The 23,290-nt window shown below is 44.0% G+C and overlaps 1 protein-coding gene across 9 annotated transcripts in view; it reads right to left on the reverse strand.

The window, feature by feature from the left end:
• Positions 1–23,290, reverse strand: part of BACH2 (BTB domain and CNC homolog 2) — a 332,177-nt gene that overhangs the window by 115,678 nt on the left and 193,209 nt on the right. The window contains exon 1 of one of the 9 annotated variants that reach the window (XM_045843212.1): positions 20,304–20,425. The exons of 7 other annotated variants lie outside the window; for them this stretch is intronic. The gene's annotated coding sequence lies outside the window, so the exon portion shown is untranslated. Of the gene's footprint in view, positions 1–12,065; positions 12,177–20,303; positions 20,426–23,290 lie in introns of those variants that run through there. One more of the 9 variants, XM_045843213.1, reaches the window with a different exon arrangement.

Consider the following 23,290-nt stretch of genomic DNA (forward strand, 5'->3'; position numbering starts at 1 on the left):
CTGCGTATTCTTTCCCTGTGTGACTCAGAGTCTGCCTGGTTGGCCTTCTTATTCTGCCCGCCGTACTCTTAACCCTTCTCCTTATATCTCCAGGTCCTGGTTTATTTGTGCTCTGCTGTATGCAACTGCTTTAGTTCTGTTTTCCAGTTCATGAGTTCATGCTTTACAAATGAGCATATCCACTAATTTTTTCGTTAATTAATTTTTTCATGTGTTAAAGTTCTCCTTGGTTCTTTTTCGGAAGTGTCTGGTAATTTTGATAGCCCATTATTGCAGGCTAATTTTTGTACTTTATCTTTAACTTAAACTTTTTAATTTATAGAGATAGTCTTTTTAAAAAATCTGATAATTCAAACATTTAAAGTCTTTGGTGAGGAAAAGGTATTCAATGTATTTAGTTGCTTGTGCTGATTTTCACTCATGGTGTTTTTTCCCCCCTTCTTTGACAATCTCTGTTTGAGAGCTCATGAGATCTTAATATGTGAAAAAAAAATCCTGCTAGGCTAAGTTCTGTTTTGGATGTGTTAAGTTTAAAATGATTATCTGACATCCAAGTGGTATGTCAAGTATACCACTGGACACATGAGCCTAAATTTCAGGGATGTGTGACTCGGGGAGTAAGTACCATGAAGTTCTGGGAAAAGATGAGGTATCAGATGATTGTACAGAGTGAGAAAAGATGGGGTTCAGGACTGTGGCAAAGGTCATGCCACTTCAGACACTGAGTAGAGCAGGAGACAGTAGTGATGAATGAGAATGTACAAAATCCAGAAGTTTCTGTCATGCAGGCCCAGAAAATATGGGTTTTAGGAAGACTGCTGAATGCTGTTGAGAAGCTGAGAATGTAAGGGGACAAGGAGGTCATCTGCGGCTTTGAAATGAACAGTTTTGGTGGAGTAGTAGCATCAGATGAGGGAGTAGAGATAATGTCTGTAGATAAGAAGTTCAAGACATTTGTGTGAAAGGGAGCAGCAAAGTGGGGTAGAAGCTAGAGGACAGTGTGGCATCAGAAAGGTTTTGTTTTTTTTTTTTGAGAATGAAATCTTACCATTTGCAACAGCATGGATGGACCTAGAGAGTATTATGCTAAGTGACATAAGTTAATCAGATAAAGACAAATACTGTATGGTTTCACTTATATGTGAAATCTAAAGAACAACAACAACAAAACAAACAAAATTAAAATAGACTCATAGGTACAGAGAACAGACTGAGGGTTGTCAGAAGATAGCGGGGTTTGTGGACTGGGTGAAAGAGGTAAGGGATTAGGAAGTACATAGTGGTAGTTACAGAATAGTCACAGGGATGTCGAGGGGTACTGTATCCAATCTTCAAATTTACCCATGTCACAGCAGCTCGTGGTAGGAGCTAGATGACATCTGATAATCACAACCAAAAGTTGTTTGTGGTAGTTATGAAAGTTGGAGATTCACTCAATCACAGTGCTGAAGGGGCCTTAAGAGATTTTCTAATGTGGTTTCCCACCCACTTCAGGCAAGTGAACTTGAAAGGTCTTAGGATGGACAGACACTTCATGGAGGTATCCCTCGGATTTGCCGCCATGCAATGTGTCCGACACAAACAGAACTCAGTTTCTTCTTGTTCTGTGCTTAGAGGTCAGAGAGTATAGCTGAACTGTTATTTTCTTCACCAAAAAAAAAAAAAAGAGAGAGAGAGAAACAAAACAAAACAAACCAAAAACCTTAAGTATCTGAAGACAGAAAGTAATTTCACCTTTTCTTCTCCTAGTGAAACAACCTCATTCTCTTACTATTCCTGCACAGATCTTATTTTGTATCATTTGGCTAATCTTCTCAACTTTTTTCCCTCTCTCCAACTGCTTTTTTAAAAGTGCAGTGAGCAGAAATAGACAAGCCACTGAAATAAAGTCTGAGTAATCCTGAGAACAGTGGGGGATTTCAACACATCTCCCTTGGATGGATGGAATGCTGAATTGACTCTGCCAAGACTTGACCACATTCCAGTTCCTGCTGATCTGGGGAGACTCTTCCACTTGTGCTTTTCTTCTTCCACTTAGCAATTTGAGTGAAATGAAAATACAACCAGACAGACATAGGAAAGTGCGCCTTTTCTTGGAAATCAGCTTCATATCTCCACATATGTAAAAATCTGCACATACCAATTCTTTCTAAGGTGTATCAAACATCTAAACTTATTAATAAAAAATACTTTTCCTCTTAACAGTATATTCCAGAGAGTGCTTCTTAGAATCCAAAAGGACGTGTTCAGATAAAGTAATAAAGTGAAGAATTGGTTTCAGAAAGCCTTCTACTATTTTGAGGCTAATGGATGTCTGAGAAACTCCTGTGGGTATGTGTGAGAGAGGCTCTCTGCCTGGTAATTACTACCCAAGACAATCTAAGCATCCAGAAATCATTCTAATTTCTGCTAAACAGCATGAAATATCACATCACATCACATTAAGTTATGTCAAGTAACAGGATGTTCCTGGGGTAACATGACAAAACAATACAGTTGGGAGAAACAAATTGAAAGGCCAACTGATGTGCATATAATTTGAAAAGAAAGAAAGGAAGAAAGGTAGATGTTGATAATTAGACCCAGAGCTGACTTAAGGGTTTTGATATCCACAAGTGATTTTAGAAAGGCAGCTATGTTCCAACCATACTATTTGGCTCTCCTATTTTTATTAGTTTTACTCTGAATAAGTATCGTAGTCTCTTTGAACTTTAAATTCTTTCCGCTATAAAATGGGAGTAACACTACCCACCCTGCCTCTATTGTGTGGCTGTTGTGAGGCTCGAAGTCCCAGCACATCTAGGAGTTTCAGAAATATTTAATTGTACACTTGTATCTATCTAAGTTCGATTTAATTTTCTGTATTGCTTTGTTTCAGAATGTTTATTTCCCATATAATAGCATTTTAGAAATTAGGACATATCTTAAAACTGATAGCTTATTACACTTTAACTGGTATTTTTTTCTTTCTTAGTGGTGCCTATTTAAATCAATGGCCTCTTAGAAATATGGCAGATAAAAATGTTTGGAAATGGTAAAGTGCTATGTAGATATCAGGTATTCATTTATTCATTAACAAGCTTTTACTACCAACAGTCTTTCTTGTGCAAGGCATTCAGAAGAAAGTGAAAATGAGTAAGACCTGATCCCTAATCTGAAGGAGGATGAGATGCATCAGGTGGATGAGTCAGGATACCCCAAATGCCAAAAAGTAAGTGGTACGTGCCATTTGAGCTGTATTCCAAACTCGGCACCCTTTGAGTGCAGAGGAGGAAATAACTTTCCATCAGGGTAATCAAGGAGGCAGCGTGGAGGAGGTGGTACCTAGGCCTGGCCTTGACAGGTGGGTAGTACCTCAAAAGGCACATTTGAGAATGGACAAAAGAATGCACAGTGAATATTCAGAGAATGGCAAGGAAACAAGACAAGTTTAGGGACTGTGTCGAGGTGCTTGCTGAGGATATATGTGTCTGAGTTCTCTTTGGTGGAAGGACAAGGCTTTTGAACAAGGAGCAGACTGCGAAACATGGGGCACCAGGAAGATCAGCTGGTCAGTGATGTTCAGAGGGAAGGGGGAGGAAGAGGGTGGAAGTGGGGGCATCCCGAAGCAGGCCATGTGTAGGCTTGCGAGTCCAGATATTGGGTGAGTAGTGAGGGTAGAAAGAAGACAACAAATAGATGGAAGAATCATAGTTAAATACTAAAGATCCTTAATAGGAATCTTAGCGAGAAGTCCATTTCTTAGCTGGACAGGAAGGGACACACAGGGTTCACGTCTGACTGTGTGCTCCCGGAGGACAGGACCGCATGTTTTGTTCATTATTGTAACCCAGGGCCTATGGCAGCACCTGGTGTAGTTACACAACGAGTTCTTGTCATCCTCCCTTCCTCCAAAGATTCAATTTACACTTTTAATTAAATTCTACCACGTGCTCAATGCGGAGCACGAGGGGTGGAGGTTAGAGGAATGGCGGTTAGGGAGGAGTGGGCTGGTGTGAAGATCTGCTTTCCAAACTGACTGCAATAATTCCCTTCTTTACCACAGGCTCCTGGGTGGCCCCCCCGACAGACTCTGGGCTTGGCCATAGGGCTTTCTTTTACCAGAGGGACAACAGAAATGAGTGATAAAAGCAGAGACCTGAAAAGTGCCTGCATGTTGGGGCCTGCCCTCGCTTGCCACCGTGGAATCCTGACCCCACCCCATAAAGAATTCCAGGCAGGCCTCCTGGGAAACGAGAGACCAGGTAGCACAGAGGTGAACCATCCCAGCTGCGGCCTCCCCAGACCAACAGCCTGCCAGCTGCTGAACAGGTGAGGGTGTCCCAGAGCAGGGTCGGCAGACTTCTTCTCCAGGGGCCAAAACGTGAGTATTTTAGGCTCGTGGGTCATAGGACCGCCTTCACAGCCACTCAAATCTGCTGCTGTAGTATGAGAGCAATACATGGGTGTGGCCACGTTCTAAACAAAACTTACTTTAAAAAACAGGTGGCAACCCTATGGACTAGTTTGTCTACCTCTATCCTGGATTATTTGGCCCCAGTCAAGCCAGTTCAAAGCAGAAGAACTACACAGCCACCTCACATAAACTGTGAAAAATAAATGCTTGTTAAGCCACTGTGTTTTGGGGGGGGGCGGTGCTTTGCTGCACAGACGGATGAAGCTGGTATAGAACATGTAAGGCATAGGCCTTGTTTCAAGGCACTTAAAATCCACCTGTGGAAGTGGGACCAACGGATAGGACACACTTGACAACATAAGCAGTATGTGATTCCATACCAAAATGAATGATACAGGATAATTAGTACTATAAAGACTTATAAAAGAGAAAAATCTGACAAAAAATTGACTTGAGCAGATCTTAATGGGTAGGTAGAATGTGACAGCTACCCAAACAATTGTTTTCTTCTCATTGAAAGTTTTGATGCTGCCTGCCGTTGTGTGCATACACTTCAACAGACCGAGCGCCATCGAGGGCAGAGTGTGCCAGGCTTTCTTTTTCCCATGTTCACAGCGCCAGCAGTGCTGTTTGTAGCTGGGCTCAACGTGCCTGCAGGTGGAGACACGGGAGGACATTTACGTGGAAAAACTAAGCAGCACAACTGAAGGAAGAGGGGAGAATTTGTGTGCCCTGTTGAAGAGAGGAGACGGGTGGCTGAGAGGACTGACACTGGGTGGGGGGTGTGGTGGACACATGATTCGGGACTGGGGGGCTGAGCTGACAAGGCAAAGGAAAGGACCCTGAGAGTCAGTCATGGCAGTCTGAACAAAACGTTACTGGAGCAAAGTGACCAAGTCCGTCTTTAGGAAGATTCGTTTTGTGGCAGAGAGTAGGTGGATTCTGGGCAAGGATAACCGGTTGGACAATCTACTGACTCAGGAGTGAGAAAACAAGACTAGCTCAGGAGCCAGTGGGAATAGTTAGGGGGTACTGATGCATACTCCCTGAAGGAAGCTTGTGTCGCAGCAAAAACAGCACAAGAAAGACAGGACATCTCAGGCATTTTCCCGTGCCACGTTTACTGTGCACAAGGAATGAAGTTACATATTATGAGCACATAATCAACAGATCTATGCGACACTGGGACCAAGCTACGTAAGGCCCAGGACCCCTCTCTACTCAAGGGGAAGCATAACACAACCAGGGGTTACGAGTGAGGCAGCTGCTAGCGTGGGCAGTGCCCAGGCTTTGCAGTGACACAGAGGGTGCTCTGTCTGGCTCCACCCTTACCAGCTGGTGATCTTGGACAAACCACAAATGTCACCAATAATGGCATGCAGTCTGTTGAAGAGTATACACACAAAGGCAGGCAGCATCAAAAATTTCAATGAGAAATTTTCAGGTTGGGGTTGGAGTTACAGAAAGGGCAATGACCTACATAGCACCATGTCCCGAATAGGGTAGGTGCTGGTCTGATTCATCAGCCCAATGAAAGCACCATGTAACGGGGAGCGTGAGTGGTGTAATTGTGCAGAGAAAGGAAGATGACTCTTGGCTGGGACAATCACTCTGGATTTGTGAGAACAGCAGTTTTTTGGTAGTAAAAACTGAATATGATTTTGAGAAGTGGGGGAAGGGCTGTTCCAGGAAAAAACTGTGACATGTGGAAGGCACAGAGATGGAAGGCAAAGCCCATCCTCGGAATGGGAAGGGATTGAGCTTGGCTGTTGTGAGGTGTGAGTGAGCTGGGAAGCAGACCAGACTTGGATAGCAGAGTGGCCTGAATGCCAGGGTAAGGAGTTTGGACGTTATTGGGTGAGCAATGAGGTGCTGCTGAAGAATCCTGAGCAGGCAAATGAGGTGATCAAAGTGATGGTTAAGACAGATGCAACCAAGGGTGGCACGTGGAGCGATGTGGAGCAACAGAGACGAATGCAAGGTCAGGCGTGAGGTAACGCATGCCCATTCCAGAGGGTGGCGAGAGCTGTGGGAGAAGGTACGTGCCAGGAACAGCAGAGAAAGAACGGACCGCATCTGGTGAACAGTGAGGCTGGGCCGGGAGAAGGCAAGAACTGATGTTCACTATGAAACACAAATGCCTGTTCTCCCAGCCAGCCTTCCACTCAGCTTTCTTCACTGCGTGCCAGGCACTTTCAAATGGTGGGTCCACACATATACCTAGGACAGGGTTCCCTCTCCAGCCTGGGGGCAGGGGTCACAGACACACAGACTGTCCAATGCACTGTGGTACAAAGTGTGTGTCAGATATGGGCACAGTGGTGGCACACAGGGGCTCATCAGGGAAGAATACAAATGTTTCTGCATTGAGGAATCTCCCACCGTCTAGTGTCTGGAGGGAGGCTAGGCTAAGGGTGACCTCGCAGAGGAGGTGGCCCGCCAGATGTGCCAGGTGGATGAGGTGGAGAGGGTCCAAGACGGCAGCAAGGGCGTGAAGCTGTGAAACCACAGGGTACGCAGAGAAACCTCAAATAGTTTGGTGTGGCCAAAGGGCAAGGGGTGTGTGTGTGTGTTTCTGTGTCTACCTATAGCTCCTACTCCCTAGTATAAGTCATCTCTCTCTGAAACACTGGTCTCTCCTGAATGCCTCACAGATTCCTACCTCTGCCCTCCCTTGGCAGATTTCCCACCTAAGTGCCCCTCCTCCCTATAGCTCTGGTTTTATTTGTGCATTTAGTAGACACCCACTGACCCCGGGCAAAGTGCTAAGCCCTGGAAACTTAGGCACGAAGATGGAGGGCAGGAGATGAAACCAGAGAAATGCAGGGCCAGACATGCAGGAGGTCACAGGAGACTACAGGCTGTGTAAAGATGTTTGGAACATATGGGTTCCTACTTGTGTTTTAGAAAGATCGCCCTGGCTTTTTCATGGATAACAGATGAGGGGAGGAAGAAAAGGCTGGAGACAAGATGGTCAGCCGGTGCAGGACTGAGGCAGTGGGGCATGGACCAGAGGGCTTCCAGGGAGTACTGACGGGCTGGAGACTCCCTGGGCGCAGAGCATGTAGTGGGGACGACTCATGGGCTTGTCTGATGCTGCACATGCAGTGATTATTCATGACAGAGGAAACGGGAGGGTCAAACCATGAGTCCTAGTCTAGCCAGACTGAACAGGAAATCCCAGAGGAACCTCCAGTAGGCAGTTTGGTGGAAAGAACAGGAGAGAAGTCAGGCCTGGAGACAAGATACAGTCAAGTCCTCAGCACTCAGGTGGTAGCTGAAACTTGGCAGGCAGCTATAGAACACCAACCTTTACGAGGGAAGAGAGAGGAAGAGGAACTGCAAAGGAAACTACTAGACTAGGAAGGAGGCTTGGGAAGAACACTTTCAAACCAGCAATGTCTGTTCTTACAGGGCTCCTGTCTTTGACCTGGAAGCCTGGCTGCATTTTATTCTCTATGCAACCTTTAGCACAGACTGCATTTTGGAGCTTTTCATGAGTCTCTACCACCCAGGAAACAGATTTAAGACAAAGGTTAGTAAAATGAAAGGATAAGACTAATGACAAAAACTGATTGTGCTTTCATTCTTGTTTCAAGGTGATAACAACACTTAAATAATAGAAAATAAATTCTTTGCATATCTTTATCATTGTTTTTCTGTACTCTGGAATGATTGTTGGCTTCTTGTGGTTTGTCTTCCTTCTTAGATTATGGGGCTCCTGGGGCTAAGACTATACGGTACTCATCATTCCAGCTTCAGAGTGCCTAGCAGGACTTAGCACAGTCATTCAGCAAGTATTTATTAAGCACCGACTGTAGACCAAGCAGAGCTCTAGGCCCTAGGGATACATCAAAGAATTCAACAAATATTTCTGCACTAGTGGAGCTTTAAATTCTAGTGGAGAATGAGGGAATCTAGCAAATCCATAAATAAGTATAATAATGTCAGTGGCTAAATCACTGTACCATCGAGGGTGCTGAGTAAAAGAAGCTTCTCTGACCTAATTAATCCAACAAAAGAGGACCCTAACCACACATGGAAACAGGTGCTCTGGAGGCCACGTTTCCTGTTGCAGGGAGAGCGTCTCGAAATCTTTCTGCATTCACTCTGCTCTCCAAGCACAAACAAAATCACTTTTCTTCTTATGTTCTAGAACTCGTCCTGCAGTCAGCATTTGTTTGTCAGCATTCTGTATTCAGCACCTTCATTTTCAAAGTGCCTTTGTACAACATCTCTCCTCTGGGGACTGTCAGGATAACCCAGGGGTGCACACGAGGTGGGCATCTCTGCTCCCACTCCTCCCACGAAGACACCGAGGCCCGGGGAGGTGGGCGAAGCTACTGGCTGCTGCGCAGCACAGGCTGGCCCACTCGGGCAAGGGCCCCAAAGGAACATGAGGGCCAGCAAGAGAAGGGAAGAAATAGATTGTTCTCTTCTTCTTCCCTGCAAGGAAGGTATTCCATTTCTGACTGAAAAATCAGAAATGACTAGAGGGGCAAAGTTGCGTTCTTCTGCTAAATAAAAAGCAACATAACTTAGCGTGAGAAAAAGCAAGGGAATTGTGTGTGCTGGGGAGTGCCCCCGAGAATAATGCGTGGCTTCCACTTTGACTTCTCCGTGGAGGAGGATAATTAGCACCACTGCCCTGCAAACTTCGGCTAGATTTCAGGACGCAGTGCTCTTTGCCTGGATTCTCACTGCAGTCATTCAACTGCACACAGAGTGTGTACCAATACACACCCCTGACACCATATAGAGTGCGATTTCTTCCCTCAACTGCTTTCCCTCTTTCATTCTTTCCCTCCCCCTACCTCCCAGGTCTTCCTGTCACCCCCACATTCACTGACCTAGGCCCTGTGAGGATTCTTGGGAATACAGACACACGGGTAAAATGAGCCACTGCTCCACCTGCTCAGACAGCAGAGGAGATGGGACAAAGGCCGAGGACAGGGATCCCATCACTCACCTAGCGTCTGCCCAGGACTTTACGCTGGGTCTCAGACAAGGACCTGTTTCCTGAACATCTGATGGATAATGGATGGATGGAGAGAGAGATGAGATGTCTGAATATGGATGGCAGTGTTCCAATTTCTGACTCAGTAAATGGCTGAAACTTCCCTTCCCCAGTCCACTGCTTTTTCTGTGTCAGCACCCCCCCCCCGCCACCCCTTCCGTGGGAGAGGATGGGAACAAGAGAAGCAAATTGGCATCGGAGCTCTTTATTTAGCAATTTGCTCTGTCTGAGTTAATACATGGGTTGGATTCCCTGTGAATGACATTCTCCTAACTTCAGCGATGTCATAAAGACTCTCTCAGCTGCTGTGTCTGGCAAGCTAACGACTAAAAGCCCATGGGATGGAAGAATGGGAAAGTATTAACATTGAAAAGGAAAGAACTTCAAGCAAATTCGGAGGAAAATGAGAAAGACCTCACCCTGCTTCCACCCAAATCTATATTATAAAACCTCATTTTAAGCCAAAAAAACCCCCCAAGAACTGAAAATAGTATTTTAAACTTTGTGTGCATCACAGTAATCCTACCCAAAATGCACAAAAAAGGCCAAGGAGGGAATTAGCTAGAGAAAAGGAAGAGCGTCAGAAGAGACAGAAGTGGAGGAGGAAGAAGAAAGGAAAGGCAGAGAAGGCGACGTGCTGAGATGTCAGGGTGACAGGAGAGGGATCGGAGCGTCAGCTCAGGGCTCCGAGCAGGGAAAGGAGAGCCTTCTGAGGGCCTCCGCAGCAGAGGTGGGTGAGACCGGAAACCCCTCTTCTCGCCTCCCAGCTCCAGAGGGTAAACTGAGGCTGACAATCGTGAACACCTATTCTGTGGCACACACAGAGCTGGGCGCTTTTATATGCAACACCTTGTGTAGTCATCCAGCTTACAGCAATCCTGCAAGGAAGGCAAGTGTGTCCTCTGTCCTGGAAACAACATGTAAGGCAGAGGAGGGCAGGGGTGCCGCTGGAGCTCCGGACAAGCACCCACCTATGGGCAGCACGCTGCAGACTCCTTTACCTTGGTTAAGCCTCCAGACAACTCTGTGAAGTGAACAATATTATTTTCATTTTGCATGTCAAGAATGGAGGCTTCGAGGCTTTGAGGGAGCCACTCATAGTCACACGGCCAGAGAGAGGCCGGGATGCACATGAGGCAGGACACAATCCAGCACTCCTGTCCCCTGTACTGACTCCTAAGGAAGTCGCTGACTCCCTTCCTCTGCTCCCCCTCCCCCAACTTCAGCCTATAGCTTGTGGGTGCGTGAGGGCTGAGTACCGGGCCAACCAGATACCACACGGAGGTGGGGACTGACGTCCCATGGTCGTCCTGACTGCGAGTCTGCACAGAATGGAGACTCTGAGCCTTAACCCTAACGGAGGGGTTTTCTGTCTGTGTTTCCATGCAGTGTGCAACCTTGTCTGTAACAGCTCACAAAGGGCCTGAAAGATAATGATTCTCATTCTAGCAATGGGGGTTCCATTTCACCAAGTGGGACCACTGGTTCTGTGGTAAGTCAGCTCTAGCTGCAAGGAAATTCTTGTTCCGAGCCCAAATCTCTTTCTTTGTAACCTCTCTTTCTTTGTAACCTTTTGGTTCTGCTTTTTCTAGAACAACAGCCTTTCATATATCTAAATACAGTTGTCATCTCCCTTTCTTTTTCTCTCCTTGGGGCTAACTTTCCTGTGTTCCTTCAACCTTTGGTTATAGGACACTCCCTGATGGCCTCTCCATTCCTGACCCCTGTTCATGAAGCATCCAAGTTCATCTATTTCTTTGGTCAAATTTACTGTCAAAAATTGATTATAATACTCCTAATGTGCTCTAAGTACTGTGGAGTCCAGTGAAGTCATTACTACTCCTCTGGGCATGAGATTCTACTGTCACAATTTAGATGTTAGCTTTTTCAGTAACCACTTTGTGGGGTAGAAAGAGAAATGCGCAAGCTCTTGCAGTACGGGGCATGGTAAGTGCTTTGAGGGAGGGGACCCTGCACTATGGGATCACAGAGGTGGGGCAGCTAATTCTGCCTGAAAGGAGCAAAGGTGGCTTCTTGGAGGAGATGATGCTTGACTAACTCAGAGTAAGTTAACCAGCTGGAGACAGTGAAAGAGCTTTCCAGGTACATGGAAAAGATTTGCAAAGATGAGCTGTCATAAGAGAATATGGAAGTTACGCCTCCACCCCCTTTTTTCCTCTTTTCAATTCCTTTCTTCAGTTTTTCTCTGGCTTTGCTTCCCTCTCTGATGTTCTCTTCTGTCCAGGCCTGGGATATACTATGGTCTCCTATTTTAAGAATTCTCCACTGCAGGCAGTTTAAAGCTATTCATATAACACCCTAGTACTCCAAGTATTAAGTGAGCATTAAATAGACAAACGCACTGGCAGCATTATTGCCGTAAGTATTTTGAACCTGCTCCCCTTTTGGGAGACTGTATCTCTACCTCAGTGGATTGTGCGATGGGAGTAGAAAGGCAGGTGGCGCCCTAAGTATAAGAAGGCAGCCCAGGGTTCTCCAGAGCCCGGCTGGGCCAGGTGCTCTGGCAGAACTGCAAGGGGTCAGAGGTCTCCACCCCCTTATCACCTGGTCTGTTTTTTGCTTCAATGGCTCTAGCCAGCAGTCTTTGAAAAGGCATTTCAGGATCTCCAAATTCATGTTCATAACTCTTACCAAGGAGGCAGCGTTCTCAGGCTGGACAGCAGGCAGACTGGGAGCCTCACCTCTTCACGGAGTCCAAGGCACTCACCATGTGATAACTCACCCACGTGTTCATTTCCTCCCACTTGTCCTTTCTCTGCCTTCAGCCTCTCGGTCCATCAACACCCTCCTCTGGAAAAGTATGTAACAATAACTCAAGGCTTCCCTTAAACCTCTGACAGGTGAACAGAGAGAAACACCTTACTGCACAAATCCACACCATCAAAGGATAGAGAACAGAACCTTCAGTAAAGAACCCTAAACATCCCACCAGAAAGTCCCAAACAACCCTGAAAAGTGAGAATAAAACTACCAAAAGCTGACAGAGGGTAACAAGCATTATTTCCAACCCACATTCGTCCTTCTAAAAAAAGCCAACCAACTACTGAAAAAAACCCTGAAATGTATGAAATCTAACATCATTAACATATTTCCTGTCCTCGCATAGCTTATAAAAAATGTTTCTGAGCTTTTCCCTGGCTCATTTACCACGATGAGAAGAAGCAAAAAGGAAATGCAACAGATGGGACTACCATCCTCTCTCACAGTAATTTATCTTTGCTTGAGGTGGCCTGGGCGAGATTTCAAACGTTTTTCAGATGTCCCAGTAGCTTATTCCCGCTCAAGAACAATGAAGGTGAGGCTCCTTTAAAAATCTGCAGGTTATAAGCCATGTTTACTACTAGCTGTTTTTGTTGTTTCTAAAAGAGAGCACCTCAGCCTTCCCCTCCCCACACCCCCCTGCAAGCGATGCCTCAAGGATCTGATCTCTGCTGATTTAGAACTGACAGGTGGCACATGCATAATTAAAGATGACCTAACACAGAATGCTCTCATTCCTGGCATATTATCAGACACTTAAGCAAAGCAATTATCAGTAGGCAATCTTTTCTGTCAACAGAGATGGAGATAAAACATTTCTTCAATTAGGAGGATTCTGCAAGAATGCTGTATATATACCCATCAGAAACTACTTAAAAATCTTTAGAGTTTAATACAAAGTCAGTTTGATGAAGTGCCTTTGGACAGCTAAATCATGGTTGTTCTCACCCTACTTTTCCTTGAAGGTCACGTTTTAAACATCAGAATCATCAAAAGAGGAACAATTTGGGGGCGTTGTCAGCGATCCTGGTCCAGCCGACCAGAAATTTCCTGTGTTCTGCCATAGCCCTGCTGGGGTTTGCAAATACACCAAGCCTTTCTTAAAGGCTCAAAGCAAAAAAGGGTGGGGTTCAAATAAAAGCAGTAGATTTAATTAAAATTTCCCTTCAAAGCAGATTATTCCCTCCCTATGCTCCACCAATGTCAGAGCATTTACAGAATTATCATCACGCTTTAAAACTTCATCTTAAATTTAAGTGATTGAAAGGATTTTTTTCCATTTTGAAGAAATAAATAGTATTCAAATGAAGAAGGTCTTGATAAAACGATGAATTCTCCATTTCAGGTGAGGAGGGAAGAGGCATAGCACTTCTTGATAGAGTACTGTTTTTTTAAAAAAAATAAATTATAGTGCCGTACTCTATATAAATGAATGCATTTTAGCTTTCTTTAGAACAGAAATCGCTTTAATATTATCGTGCGACAAGTGATTTTCTTTTCTTTTTTTAAAGGGTGGTTGATACGTTAATGGGTTTTTGAAGCCCACGTAAAAACTGCCTTCCGTGAGACAGAGAGCCTCACAACGTTTGCGGGGCACGTTTTGCCACATTTCACAAGAGGTCTCATTGTTTAAATTCTTGTATCCTTATGTCATATGTGAACAAACGACCTTATTGTTCATTTGAACATGTCTTTATAGGCTCTCTGGTGCTAGAGCTGGTGTTGTTGTTTGCATTTTTCCCCCCATCGAGTCAGAACAAAAGTCTCTTTTTCTGCAGCGCTGGGACCTCGGGGAACATGGCAGCGTGTGGCAGCAGTTGTCAGCTGGAAACACCAGGACGACAATGTCAGTGAAGGGCTCGTGCTAATGGGCTGACTTCTGACAAGTAAATCAAGGTGCACAGAAAAGTTTCTTCAGTCCCGCAGACATGAAGGAAATGTGGAAGAGCAGCCCTCCGCAGGACAACGAAGAATCATCCGGTTGGGAAGGCTCTTTTAAAGAGGTGGGGCTGCTGGGCAACAGGGCCCAGTCCCTTCCAGAGTGTGTTTTGTTTGAAAGATGCTCCATTCAGAGATAGGAAGGAAAAACACAGCAGTCATTGGGGAAAACATAGTCAGGTGGAGAGGTGGTGACGATGGTCGAATCATTAATGGGAGATTGGGCAAGACTCAAAGCTCAAGTTCATTATATTCCTCAGAACTAAGAATAGCTTCTGAATGAGCAACCGCAATTCTCCACAGGCCTACTTCTCCTAAGGAGCTCCCCCGTCTCCCTTTCCAATTTTAATGTTAAGTCCGACATGGGGAGGTAAGCAGGAACAAAGGACGCTCCCTCTACAGAGTGGAGGAACATCCAAACCATTTCCATTTTACCCACTGTGCATTCCTTCCCTCAGGATCCCGGTCAGGAAAACTCAAAGTCCTAGTCCATCAGCATGCTGCATCAGGAGGCCAGGGCAGAGAAATGTATGGTGTGCATTCTATTGTGGCAGACAACAACACACATGTGGTTTCCCAACCGATGTCATGGATAAAAAGAAAATAGATGATATAAACCATATACGACCATCAAAATGAACATAATTAAAAAGGGAAAAATTCTAGTGACTTTATTCAGGGAGAGACACTCATTTCCCATAAAGCTCAGAGTCCCAGACTTTTTGTGTAACTAAATAAAGTAAACTCTATAAACATAATCTTCCTATGCTAAGGATGGCACATGGCACTAAGACATTTTATACCATGCATTTTATGCCTCCTTATTATTCTAGAATAATCAGCTAACAACATTTTAAAGGCGATGGTACCTTAACATAAACCAGAAATATCACTATCTTCGTGCCGATCAAGGTTTTTCCTATCTTCCCTCACAACTGCTTTCCCAAGTATCTTGGTTTTACTAAGCTTCATGCTTGGATGAATAAAATAAGACTGTAACTATGGCTACAAAATAAAGACGAAATTGTAATGCCCTGATATGAATAGAGTATTGTTTTGGAAGGAATTAAAGTCACTTCCAAGTTATTATTGTCTCTGCTATCTACCTGTGTCCCCTGTTTCAGAAAGGCTGCACCAAGCCTGCCATCAGGGCCTTACAGAGACACTCTGCAGGTCTCTGTGTTCTCCCTGCTCACAGGTGATCAGAGATGCTTCTCAGGTCTATGTCACAGAGGACAAAGTGTAACACATGTGAAAGAAAGTCAGGATGGATGTTGTTTTAAATCTCCATTCATTCAGGAGAGGATGTTTACTTTCTAGTTAAGAAGTGACCATGACTAATTCCAGGGTACTTGGTATTGGCTTTTTCAAGAACTGGCTTTGGCTGTCAAACTGGACAAAGGTGACTAACACCCCTTCAGTGAGCTAGAAGGCAGGGGTACAATTGATACTCTGATTTTTCTTTTCCTAATGCTGTCTCAGAGATAGTATAGCACATCAACCAAAAAGGTAGCCTCACTTCACTGTGGGGATAGAAGAAAAAAAGAAGTGAAAACAAGTAGCTTTTTCTCCACAAAATATATTCTAGGAATCAACTACTCTTACTGTGAGTTCTTTCACAAAATAAAATGTTATGCACTGGTACCACTTAGGGAATGGAAGGTGAGGAGCAGAAACAAGTGTCCGGGGAGGATTAAAGAAACATATGTTCTTATTAGGGCAGGGATCGAAAAGAAACAGTGCTACACAGGGGATGATGATCACATCCTAACCGTGGCTGCTGGATCCTCACAGGAAGAAAAGGAAAGAAGGGCAAGCTCATGCTGAACATCTAATGTCACCCAGCCACAAATAACAAGAGAGAATCCAATACTAACCAGTTTATACAAATCAACTTACATTTATTCCCTGTGGTCAACTCTAACCTATACCCCAAGTGGACATGATGTGCTTTCCCACGTATACATTGGTAGCCTCTGAAAATTAATTAACAGAGAACCATGCGAGACAGCCAGGTGTAATGGAAACCACTGACTTCCATCCTTGCAGCCAGCTGCACTGTAACATCTTCCGCCTGGTGCTGACAGCCTTCCCTTCCCTCCTCTCATTCCGACACAATACCTTCAGGTCTGTCTAAGTAATGTAATTTACTGGAGTGGAATTCCCTCGGCACCCTGTGCAGCACTTGGTGACAGTGTCATTTATACTCCACCGTGTCGGGCCGACACTGATACATCGGCCTTCATCCCTCATTCACGGCAGCGCGTGCAACTTCACCTTCTGCTGTGCCCTTCTGTGGCGTGCGCGCACAGATTTGCTCCGTTCAGCCCTAATTACAAACCTGGGTTGAGATGCTCTCATTAGATTTATATTCCTCACTCCAAATGTCAATCTTATAGAAAATTTCGATTTTCCCGAGGATTCATCCATTAGCAATAAACTCTAAAGCATTCCATGACTGAGAGCATTAAGCCAGCAATGCGGACAGGCACTTACATCATTAGAGTAAATCTCCATTGCAAATGCTTTACATTATTCAACCAAAGGAATAATGAGGCTGGCCCAGCGGTACCCTCCAATTGCACATGAAGGGTAGGTTAAAACGGGCTGTTATGTAGGAAGAAGCACATGGTATCTTAATGTGATGGATTTCAGAATCTCTGTCATTCCTTAGGAAGATGTGGGAGGAAATCACAGCCAGAGTCTAATTTATCACCTTCTTTTGCCTATGATTTCTACAGAAACTTCCGTTTGTGGCAAAGTACAACGAGGCAGGCAGAGGTAACGGGCAGCGAGTGTGTGTGTTCACAGAGGGGGTGGAAGCTGTGCGGCAACGCCAGGAGCTGCGAGCCGCCCAGAATGATCTGCTCCGCTGAAAAGCAGCCCCCCATTTCACTCAAGAGAAAAAAGAAAGAAAAAAAAAGCAGCCTTGTTTGGATACACTGAGAGAACCTGGGTACCATCCTAATAAAAGGCAGATCCTACTGGCAGAGCTGACCCGAGAAACATCTCCACCCAGCAGACAGGTCCTGACGTTAAAAACCCAGGAAATTTGATGATGATGATGTTGATACATAAATTACAAGTTGTATCTGTAACTGGGATTGCAGGACAGATCATAAAAAGAAAAATTTGGAGAGAAATTGAAAAAAAAAAACCACCTAGCAGAATATATCAATTGATAAAACCAAGCCATCACTGTTTCATAGCTGTACCATGATTCAATTCCTTGGCTTATTGGTCTAATTTATCACTTCTCGTCAGATCCCAGGTGAGGCAAAGTCAAGGTACAGTCATAATTTCTTTTTTAATTTGATAAATGAAGAAACTGCATCCCAGGAAGGTCATGGAGGAGGCTGAGAGAAAAGGGTGATCTGAACTCTTAGCACCTAATTCTAAAGGTTAACCAAAAAAGTTAAGTGATGTCAGCAACTGTGACCGTATTATGAAACACATACTGTATCTGCTTTTCAATGGAAAGTTCTGGCAGCCAGAAAAAGAGTTCTAAAAGGGCATGTAATAATTTTCAGAAATAATAAAAAGTAAAAGAAGCAACAATTGTTTTCTGCTGGTCAGCACCTGGATTGATCAGTAACCAGAACGATAACAGATGCACTATTTTCCATAAGGAATCACACTACCACGGAAGCTAATTGCTCCTGAAGCTTTTACCCACTTCCACCTGAAATATTTAAAACCTTACTTGATTACAACATTAGCGCTTTCTCTTTCATAATGCGCATCACCAGATACCACAATTAGCATGCATAGATGTTAGACCTGAAATATCCATGTTTAAATAAAAAACATAGTGAAAAGGTAAAAACTGAATATGCTCAACAAAGTACTGATCTTAAAAGAAAGGAGAGGTTTACACTGTGCTGGTTTAATGGTAGAATTAAAAAGTGTCCTCCCAGATAGCATCAGTAATGAATGAAAAACCCAGCTACTCTGTAAATGGCCTTTAGCCTTCTGACTGAGAAACAATGAGCAAGAGGCTGATCCCTGAAATTCTCTGACACGTTCTTATGATGCAAGAGCAGAAACAAGAATACCACCACCATCATTTTATTGAGTGCTACCTCTGTGGTTCATCTATTATCTCGCTTGTCTTTATACTCCACCGTGTCAGGGCCCGACACTGATACATCAACCATCCTATGACGTAGGTACTACCCCTGTTGCTGTTTTCGAATAAAGACACCCAGGCTTAGGAGAGGAGAGGTGAAGTAAGCAGACAAGGTCAGCAGGTAGCAGCCGAGCTGAGCGTGGATCCTGAGTCCTTCTTCCAAGGCTCTCGTCTCCTGTTAACCACCTGCCTCGCTGTCTGCCACAGAGGGCGAGGCCGGAGAGAGATGTGATGTGCAGTTTTCAATTTCCAGAGGTTTCTGGAGTAATTGCCCTCTTGACTCATCTTATTTTACAAATTACATTAAGCTGAAAGGCTCAGAGCACACTTGCAGCCCCTCTCACTCTTTGGAAATGCCGTAGCCATTCTGCCAGTGGAATGGGGACAGCACCAGCACCAGGATTACGAAGGTGCAAATTTCCCTGTGAATGCTGACACCATCACTCTCTGGTGTTTCTTTTAGCCACAAACTGACACGTTATCACTTACTGTGGTTGCAGTAGACTCAGCAGTCAGACGAAAGGGAGTTTTTACTTGGTTAACTGCCCCTCCGACATCTGTGTCCATGGAGGGTATGCGCTCATCCTCCCCCCTCCCCCAGCCCACCGCTCCAGTCCTGTGGAAGCAAAAGAGTTTTCCAATCTCTCAGCCACAGCAGTAAGAAATCCTTCCCTTGCTGTTCTGAGTCAACAAGAAGCAACTTTCTAACAATGAGCCCAGAAGATGGATGTTGTAAAACAGCATTTCAAACAAGGTGATTGCTTTAGGAAAAAAAAAAGATTCAAGGATTCTATCACTTTTTTTTCAACCTTCCATCAACACAATTTGTTTATGTATGAGTTGTGTCTTTCTTCCTTCAGGAGGGGAAAATGCTGATAAACTATCACATGTAGACAAACAGCGCAAAAACCTGGCTGCCTTTTGCTATTTAGACAGAGACACATTTGTTTCCCAATGTACCACTTACCAGACAGATGCAAAGATGTGGGCAAGCCAGTCATCAGAATTAACAGAGTGATTGTGCTTGCACTACATATTCTGATTTGTATGAATCTTATTTTTAGCCATGCACAAAGGGCAATAAATGGAAAATCTTATTCTAACCGCTACTTTTTCTGGGCCACCCACACTGCTCCACCTACCGCACAAGTTCACAAATGTAAAAAACCCAACCCAGGCTTCGTCCTAACAAGGGATGCAAAGTGGCTAAAATGTGTGACATTTTTTCCAGTTAGTGTTTGTACTTTCATTCTTTTTCTGTATCAGGACTTTCAGGGAAAACAGCATTGACTTATCTATGGGCATTTTCAAAGACTCCGCGTCGGCATGCCACTCAGCGCACAGACGATGGGAGCCGCCAGGCACCTGCACCACCCCGCCTCGGGCCACATGTCAACAACTCTCAGCAAAGACACGCACCCTAAAAGGTTTCTGTCAATTCAGGAAGATGATACCTACAACATTTTGTTTGGAAACAATGATAGTGCTTGAGAAGTTCTTCAAATCAACAAAAGTGGTATCAGAAGCAAATGTATCTGAAACAGAGCAGGCTGTCAGGGATGATTTTGCCAATACTAGGTCGGCACCCCATCCTAAGCCTGCTTTTAGTTCGCTGAGGTACACTGCTCCCCGGGGCACAGAGTCCCTTTGTCGTCACCGCCCATCCCTTCTGTGCATTTCTCTCTGCTCTGTCCGGTCACCCCCACCCCCACACTCTGCAATTCACCCAGCATTAACTCGCACATGGCTATCGCTGCCAACAGAGAAGCTGATACTGAGAGACAAGCACCTTGACAGCAAATAAGGAAAAAAAAAAGAATGAAGATGTTTTCTAGGGGCACAGAGAAGAAACGTCTCTTTAGACTTTTACTGAAAAGTTAAGTTACCCTGGTACCCAGGGTACCAATGAAAAGGCTGTTCCTCTGAGACCCCTTTGCAAAACATAACAGCAAACATATGCAGGGAATGATTAAGAGTTAAAAGTCAGCTCAACAAGATAATGAAGACGCAAGAGGAGTTGCCTCTGAGAACGGCATCTTTACCTGTGTGCTTGCTCATTATCCAGAAACTAGAGGAAGTGTCCTGTCATCCTCTGGTAGTTAACACACACCCAGGAGAGCTGACACCTTCCGACAACGCAGAGTTCTAGAGCAGCGCTGACAAGCTGTGTCAGAAAACCTTTTTCAGGGTAGAGTCCACTGTCGTCAGAACTTCTGACTGGTGGTGTAACAACACGGGTAATTAAGTGTTATGAAAAAGTGGGTCATACACCACTGAGATACAACCACACCGCCCCCAAACCAGACTCCAAATGACTGTGCTATGACAAGGTGGGAGGGGTCTGAACACAGCGAAAGCAAAACTTTTATGTGGTGAGGAGCATTTTAGTTTTCACTGGCTTAGGTTAGAGAAAGTTAATTTCAATGTCAACTACAAACCAACTAACTTTTAGCATGTTCCTGAAATCTTACGCAAATGCTGGTTGTTAATGTAATGGGAAATTCAGATACAATGTCATAAACAGTCCGAGGGACAGTCTCAGACTTAAATGACAGGGCTATCACCAAAGAGCGAACACCGTGACTCAGAGAAGCAAGGAGGTCAAATCGAAACCGAAGACAGAGAACCAAATTCTCATTATCCATGTTAGCATCTCCTGCTGCATAGGATCCAAGTACTGCACACCACTTCCCTACACCTGAGCATCCAACACGGTCGCGGATGTTTACAAAGTGCCCACGGACTGCTATAGAAAAGGCAAGATGCAGTTATCTGAATTGAACATATTCGTTCTTTTGCCACTCCAGGGACACAGAAACCTTAATTCAGGGCAACACAAACCAAGTGCCTATTACACACAAGGACACAGAGGATGTGAAGGGACACAGAGAGAAGAACCCAGAGGAACCTGCTTTCAAAGAACCTGCCAGATACAAATAATTTTTGAAACAAAATCTCTTCTAGCAGCTTCTTACTATATACTTCATCTGGGTTTTCTTTCAGTGCACAAAGCCCTTCCTAACCTTGGCTAAGTGTTAGGACTCATCCTGGTCCAAAGTCCTAGCACTCTTCAAGGGAAAGCACAGAGGCGCCAGTGCAACCCAAGGAACACCAGAAGTGGAGGGGACCTTCTCTGAAGGGGATGAAGGGTGAGAAGTGGCAGGAACACTCTCTGGTTCATGCACATGCAGGGATTAGGTTTGAATCACATTTTGTTACCATCAGGTATAAAACTGGAATTTTACTGGAGCCCACACTTTAGATTATGGATGGGGAATGGGGGAATCTGGCTAATCAACCTTTTGCATTTCTGCCAAATTGCCTTATAGTATATTAATTATAAATTTTTAAATCACTGGAAGGCTATCAGTTGACCTAACACTAAAACCATCTTGTACATAATTGAATCTTCATTTATGATTCCAGAAGCCCACTAGGATCTTATAGGACTACTTAATAATCTCCTTTAGTGATAGAATGTAGAAATGGAAAGAACCAGTTAATAGCAATTTCCAGTTGATAAACACATACTGGTGAATCCACACAGGTATCTGTTCTGACAAGAGTTGATTAATGTAATTTGAAGAGAGAAAAATAAGCAACTAGAAGATTATTGTCCTAGAAAATTATGTCTAAAATCATCATTCCTAAACTCCACTGTGGGATATAATCTGTCCTGAGGACAGCAGGTCCTTAAATAATGTCATTTGGTTCAATGTCCTCCCCTTACAACATTGATGAGATGCTGTAGGAACTTAACTCGTTTATGTCAATTAGCCTGTAGTAGAATTGGTTTCATTATACATAGTTTTGCTGTGAGTCACAGACCCCGTGGACGACATTAAGGACTTACTATACTTCTAAATTTGGAATTAAGTTGATTAATTGAAAAAAAGTCTGCAACAATACACAAAAGAATTAGTTAACATCTAGACTGTATCTTTGTAGCTGGAATATCAGTAACCTATTTCTTCTTTATTCTGTTTTATTCTTTTATAAATTATATACAACAAACATTGCTTTTACAGTCAGCAAAATAAAGGTACTTCTGTTTTGATAAAAGGAAATAATTATCATCTGGTTCTGCTCTTTTTAGTAATTAAGGGCACTTAATACTGTACATGGGACTCAGTTTAATAATCTGCCTTAGTGACAAATACAGCAACAGTCGGCTAGAAACAATAGATTACATTTCCTAGTTAAGCATCATGAGGACTCTAAAATCCTGGTACACCGCAGAGCTTTGCAAATATTGTTTGGGAGCAGAAGAGGAGAAACCCTCTTCCTCACTGTGACCCACGGCCGTGCACTTGCCAGGGGCAGCGAAGTCCTGCCACCTGGGCCCTCAGTCCTACAGGAGGATCCTTGGAACAGTGTCATTCCCTGGGTTAAATCATAGCTCAGAGAGAGGTGTGACTCTACCAGTGACAGGTGTACCCAAAAAAACAGCACACAAATAATTTCTAAAAATACAACAGACTGGAAATTATTGGAGTAAGCTCATAAACAGCTGATGGCGGTTGGTAAGCAGCTTCACAGTGTGCACGGCTGTTCATTTGGAGACTCACAGGGAATATCATTTGAAATTTTTGCTTCATGTATTAAGGTATGTTGCCATACCATATATCATTCTCACTTGTACAATTACTGTATATGCACAAAATAAAAATTGATTTTGATGGTGCCTTGAGCAGGACATGATCGTGAAACAATGTTACAAATACTTATATCTCATATATTCTCAACAAGCCCGACAGCACGGACTCTGAAACTACCTGAGTGGTTCCCCAGTGACGGTGGGGGCTGAATACACATGCTCATGAATTATTCCATATGCCACTCTAATATCACAACTTTTGAGGGCCTCCCAACTCAATAAACACAAACATTAAAAGGATTTCTGAAATTTAAAGGTGGTAAAAGTCAAAACTTGGACATTTTCTCAAGAATAATAAAAATGAATTGTGTATTTTTCCATCCTAAGTCAACATTTTTAGATTATTATTAAGGTATGAAAAGAGGTGCAATA

This window comes from Phyllostomus hastatus, unplaced genomic scaffold, assembly GCF_019186645.2.
Source record: "Phyllostomus hastatus isolate PE091 unplaced genomic scaffold, TTU_PhHast_1.1 phas_contig_40, whole genome shotgun sequence".
Classification (NCBI taxonomy): domain Eukaryota; kingdom Metazoa; phylum Chordata; class Mammalia; order Chiroptera; family Phyllostomidae; genus Phyllostomus; species Phyllostomus hastatus.